This window comes from Cynocephalus volans, chromosome 12 (assembly GCF_027409185.1).
Source record: "Cynocephalus volans isolate mCynVol1 chromosome 12, mCynVol1.pri, whole genome shotgun sequence".
Taxonomy (NCBI): domain Eukaryota; kingdom Metazoa; phylum Chordata; class Mammalia; order Dermoptera; family Cynocephalidae; genus Cynocephalus; species Cynocephalus volans.
In genome coordinates this window covers 99,021,248-99,027,758 of record NC_084471.1, presented here as the reverse complement: position 1 = coordinate 99,027,758, position 6,511 = coordinate 99,021,248, and positions in this window count along the sequence as shown.

Here is a 6,511-nt window from a genome sequence, read left to right as displayed (position 1 = left end):
TGCATTTTATTACTTCTGAGCTAAGGCTGGAAATTCCTTGGCAGGGGCTCCACCAGCAGACTTGTCTGTTCCATTGCTCCCATGTTGCTGAGGGAACCCCACTGCCACAGGATGTAAGGAAATATAAGTTCATGAGGGACAAATCGCTGGCACACCTCTTGCCGCTCCTCTGAGTTCTGTGTGGGCTCTGCCTGTGGAACAGAGTAGGGCCACATCCTAGCCATGGGAATTAAGGCATAAAATGAGGGTAAAATGATGCTATGAGTCTGGAATTACGGGAAGTGGGCGTTCTCAAACTGTGAACACTAATGGAGCAGTCCAAGGAGATTTAGCCAGAACTAAAGGAACTTGTAAATCTCAAGTTCCTGACAATTGCCCAGCTCCGTACCTTTAGGGTTAGACAGTTCTATTTTGCTTCTTGTTCTCAGATGAAAGATCAGAAAGCCAACAATATGAAGTGTCAATCATTGCTCATGAGATAAAAAGAAGAGGGAGGCCAGAGAAAGCTGCTTGGCATTCACTTACACATGCTTCGCTTGGGTTTTCAGAATGGGGAAAGTGATCACAATACGTTAATACCAGAAAGGACCTTCAAGATTATAAGAAACAACCCGTTGGAAGAAACTGAGATCCAGAGTGCTTAAGTAAGTTTGCTAAGATTGCACACCATTGAGTGATGTAATCAGTACTACAAAACAGTTCAATGAATGGGAGACAGAATATTTAATAAGACAGCAAATATGTCATTACATGTACAGATATGTTATGTACAATAGTTTTCACCATGGTATTATTTATGGTGGCAAAAACTTGAAGCAGCATGCATATTCATTATCAATTAATAGGAAATTTGTTTAAATGCTTTATGGTATATGTACTTAATGGAATACTATGTGGCCACTATAAATAATGATGTAGATTTACAGTTATTGACAGGGCATGCTGAGGGGCTTAGCTAGAGGGACCTATGAATTTTTGTTGTGTAATAATAGAAGATGTCAATGCAGCATGTACATTATCTTGGGTAAAATTTCGTATATGCATGTGTATACATACATATGAAATAATGTTTACAATAATTACTTGAGAGGTGAGATTTTGAATGATTTCAACTTTCTTATCTACCTTTTTCATGCATTCTTTGAATTTTTTTCAAAGATCATGTATCATTTTTTATAATCAGAAAACAAACCGTAAAAGGACATCTTCCTTTTTTTCACGGATTTCTGTGTGCAGTTGCAGAGGTTTGAAGGATGTTGGGAGCAAATTTCCACACCTGGTTGGCTTATAGTTCCTTCCTCTCAATACTAGGCAAGCTCTGCCCAGCATGCAACCCAGAGGAAGGGTGTTCTTCAAGTGGAAGTTTTTAGTGCAAGGGGTGCACTAAGATGTCCTGAGAACATCAAGATAAAGAGTAGAAATTAGGAAGATCAGAATGGTTGCTTTGAGCCTCTGTGGATGTGGCTACCCTAAAAATAGTCACAAATGGGTGGCAGAGGAGATTTAGGAACCCCCAACTCTAATTAAGATGGCTGGCAATCACAGGCTAGCATGACTAGAATGACATTATAACCAGAACAATGAAACTGGATTAATTGCATTGGATGCACTATAATTTGGCTGAAGACACAGTGTGTTATCCAACGAGGATAACCAGTATAGAGTCTAGAAAGGGGAGCTCTGTGTGGTCATCAGCATTTATCCAGCCTTGTCCAGGAAGGAATGGCTGTGAATCCTGACACCACAGACTCTGCTAGATTCCAGAACATTGACACCTGTCCCTACACATCACCCTACAAATGGTAGGCTGGGCCTGGCATCCATGTGTTTGGAATGACAAATGCCAACTTGTGTGTGCACATGTCTTAAAGGTCTGAAAGAGATCTTGTTTTGTCTTGTAATACATAAAAAATTTTTGACCAATTATCCTAAAATTTAACTTGAAAAAATACCCCATTTTCCAATGAGGCTGAATAATTCAGTCACTCTACTTGGTGTTGTTTGTTTTCACCAAGAAACAATTCATGTCTTTGAAAGTATTAACTCAGTCTCAAAGATAGTGCACTTCTAGCATGTCTCTGGGTCTTGCATGCTTTGCGAACCACACAGTCCCAGTGGGGAATATGTTTCAGGATCCCAGGGCTGGACTGCTTGGCTTTCTGCCCCCTTCCATGACACTCTTCCTTGGGCAAATTGAAAGACAGTAGTAGACATGCCATTGATTAAATGTACTAGATTTTAATTGAACACCTGCTATGTAGCCAGCTTCTACTTACTGGACTGTTGTCCACTGTATACTACGGGAGGGATAGTCACTCTTTAATTACTTATGAATAGTCTTTACCCGAAAAGCTCCATTAAGCAGTAGGAACAATACTTTCAGTAACATGGAGGGCAAAGTGCAAAAGGAAACGATTTATTCAATATGCAATACATCTTTAATATCTACCTCCTATTATTGCAGCTGACATCAGTTGGAGAAAGACAGAATCTTTTCACTTTTTGTTTTGGTTACAAATGCTTCCTATTTGTTTACTTGTTATTCTTCTCTGGCTATGAAGCCATATCCACAATGGACATGGCCCAGAAGGTCTTTCCTTTCAGCCACTTTGGCCATCCATACACATCCCAGCCACCTGAAGAAGTTGATTACAGCACTTAGCACCCATCTGGGAACTGTCCATCATGGCAGGATTCGCTTATCTCTCCTGCCCAGTTCAGATGTCATTGTCGACACAGCCACTTCTCTCCTGGAACTATGTGCACCACTTTGTTAGTGAGACTTTCCTCTGAGCTCAGCTGGAAGTGCCAAGCCAATGACCCATGTTCTTGGAACGCTCTTGGAATTTCATCAGTTTCATCTTACAAAAGCAGTTTCAGGACGAGCTAGCTAGACACAAGAAATGGGGAGAGTAAGGGGATTTTAGAGACTTCTCGTTTTATAAAACTATGTTCAAAATGAGAGGAATTTAAGAAAATAAATGATAAAAGCTGGAAGGAAACAGCCTGAGAGAGAAATAAATAGAAGAGCGTAGTAGAAAGAAGTGAAAGGAAGAAAAGGAGAGGACTATGAAATTTCTGGTAAATTCTCAATTTTGAAGGAGGAGTGACAAAGAACAAACAGTCATTTGACACTGGAAGATAACGTATAACTTTTTTCTTTCAACCTGTTTGCCTTTCAGTCAGTGTTTCCTAATATTGACATTGACATCCCCTGCACAGACAACAGTTTTGGGGAACATGTTGCATAGTTTAGGTTTCTTTTTGGCTGAGTTTGAGCAAACACAGGTTCAAACTATTATTAATTTTCTCTTCCGTGGATCGCAAGCCAGACCTACCTTAGGAGACTTCTCCTTGTATCAGTCACCAAAAGCCCTCGACTCATACATTCATTAAAAGTGTTTACACCAGTTCGAACTTGAAAATCTGCCCCAAATGGCATGATGCCAGAAGTTGATTCTTGTTGCTTGAGGAGGGAAAAATATTCCTGTGCCAGAGTAACACTGAAGCACTGGGCAAGAGGGAACATTCCTTCCCAAGAATATATGGCTTTACTGAGGTCAAACGAAACTTTGCCTGGTTTTGCTCACGTGGAAAATGAATGTGTATAATATAGCTTCCAAATGGGGGAAATGGGAGCACAGAGCAGAAAGGCAAATTATTCCGCATTGTGTGGAAAGACCGGATAGATGCCAGAGAGAGCCACATTCCCCAGCTGCATGTGGTTTTAGACCCCTGAACCCTTTACTGTCCACAGTATTAAAATTGTCTGCTCATGGCTATGGGAGGAATCAGACCTAACGTTTTAATCACATCCAGAGGCATAAGAAGCTGGAGCTTCAGCCAGAACAGATCCAGTTTCTTTTCCAGACTCGATAACTTTGTTTTCTAAAATGATCTCAGTGACATCTCAAGGGTTAATGATGAGCCTTTAGAAACCCGGACTGGGGGTGGGGGGTTAGGGAGTAATTGGGTAAGGGACACAAAGAGTAATTATGATTTGTAATGATGAACATGTTAATAATATTGATATGATCATCACGTACTCTATACAGATACTGCTAGTCAACTCTGTACCCCATAAATATGTATAATAACAAAAAAGACTGGCATTTATCTTTTAAAAATATTTACTTGACTTAGCTTTATATGGCACCACTGTGCGTGTGTTTGTGTGTGTTTTAAGAGCTCAAAACTTTTAACATTTTCTCTCCAAACCTACACATCTCCAAAAATACACAGGAGGGTGAGCTGTAATAGGCCCATTGGGAAGGCTGTGACGTTTCCTCTCTTTATGGCTGAAATGTGGGAGGGCGGGTCACTTGCTCACCTCCACTCCTAGATGGTGGGAGAGAAAAAACTAGAACTCCTGCTTTCCCCTCCCTCAGTCTACTGTCTCTCTTTCAGCTCCAGTGTGGGAATCCAGAAGGACCAAATGACTCCTCTGCTCAAGTACTTAAAAGTTTTTGCTTTTTTCCTTTGTTGACTAGAGGAGAAGGTTGGAGGGAGAACGCCTCCCCTTCAAAATTCCTTGGCTCCAGGTTTCTTTTTTAAAAATACAAATAGACCACATACTCCTCAGCATAGGAGGACTTGACCTCCGGACACCAGCCCTCCTTTACATGCTGCTGGGGGAGAGAGGGTGTGAAACTGGCAGAAGGCCTCGGAGGTGAAAGGAAACCCCAAGAGTAGAAGAGGGCCAGGGAGAGAGGCAGATTCCAGCAGGGGAGAGTGCGCCCGTCCTGACAGCTCCAGAGGGTTCCCCGCCTCCCCATCAGTAGTCCTCCCTTCCCTGAGGGTTGGGCCGCCCAGAGATCACAGGGACTCTTAGCCCACTGCTGGGAGTGCTGGGAGTGGCTCCTCTCAGACAGGCATTTTTATTGCCAGATGAGTGATGGGAGAGCGGGGAGGTGAGGAAGTATATGAGAAACTGATGCAATCTTCTGTCGCATCATAGTTTTTAATGAAAAATCTTGACTTTTATCTTTACAAGGGTAGAATTCAGTTCTCAGGGGCTTGTGAAGATGCAGCATCAAGTCACTGTGTGTGTGTTGTGGTATGTTTTCCCCATTACCCACTTAGGAAAATACTCTCTTCTTTCCCATGTTAAAATATTTTTTCTTAAAAGCCAAAGGAATGTATGTTCATTACAGAAGATTTGGAAAATATAGAAATGTGACCAGAAGAAACTAAAATTCACCTATAGTTTTACCACCTAATTTTATCCTCGTATTGGTGAATAGCCACCAGTCCATGCTCTATTCTTTAACAGAATATAAGTTCCAAGGAGGCAGGCAGGGATCTAGTTCACTGCTGTGACCCAGGGCTCTGAATAGGGCCGGGAGCACGCATTGGTTGAGTGAATGAATAAATAACTATGTAGGCATACTTTGAATTGAAATAGGTTGTTGTGATGCAGCAGAGAACAACAGGAGTAGAATTGCAAACTTGGGACCCAGGCTGCTACTATTAACTTACGTGTCTCCGTGGATAAGTCACTTCACCTCTCTGGTCCTGAGTTTCTTCTTCAGCAAAGTAATCATTGTAGCTAACATTTATTGAATGCTTGCTATGTGCATTGTTATAAGCTCCACATGTGCACGTATTTCTCACTATAACCCTATGAAATAGGTACCTACTATCTCCGCCACATGCATGAAGAAGCAGGCATGGAGAGGTTAAACAATTTGCCCACAGCTTAGAAGTGGAGAGCTGGGCTTGAACTCAGGCATCCGGGCTCTTACCCTCGCTAGTGGAATGCCTAGCGGTGGGATTAGATGGCTTCTAAGGCCTCTCCCAGCTCCACTATTGAGTGAGAGAAGAATGGAGCAGGGCGGTGGTTGTGAAGATTAGGCGACTGGCTGAGTCCAAGAAAGTCAATTGTGGAACAATGTCCAGATGACTATTACATGGAGATCAGAGAGCAAAGTTCGTAAGTAGAGGACTTCCTCCTGGAGTGTCTAGAGTCTGTACAGCCATTAACAGAGTGTAATTAAAGACCAGGGACTGTCTGCTGTTCGGTGGGTCCTCCATCATTCAGAGGCAGGGTTACCCGAGCTCTTGGTGGGTCCCCTTCTGCTTCCAGGGCCTCATCCCACAGCCACCCACAGGACAGTGGCACGGGGGTCAGGTAGGGAAGTGCATAAGAAATGAACCTGACCGTGAGCCTGACAGGGAGCCGCAGCGGATGCACTTAACGGGGGAGGTAGAACGGGAATCTCATTTGATGATTAGCTGCGAGGATTTCAATCGGCAGCCCCTCCCCGTCCCCAGCCCAAACCTGTTTTGCCTTACGTCCATGGTAACCGAGTCCTCTTTTTGGGGAGGAGGAATGGACTTCAGTAAACAGATCTATTTGTGACTCCTGTTACTCATGTGAAGCAATGTCACTCCTTTTTCCACTGTGGTCTGTGTGTCTGAGTCAGAGGAGCCTTGCACAGGGTTCTTTGAATTAGGGCTCCCTCCCAGCTCCTCTTGACTGACTGCCAGCTTAGCAGGGCGTAGCTTCCCA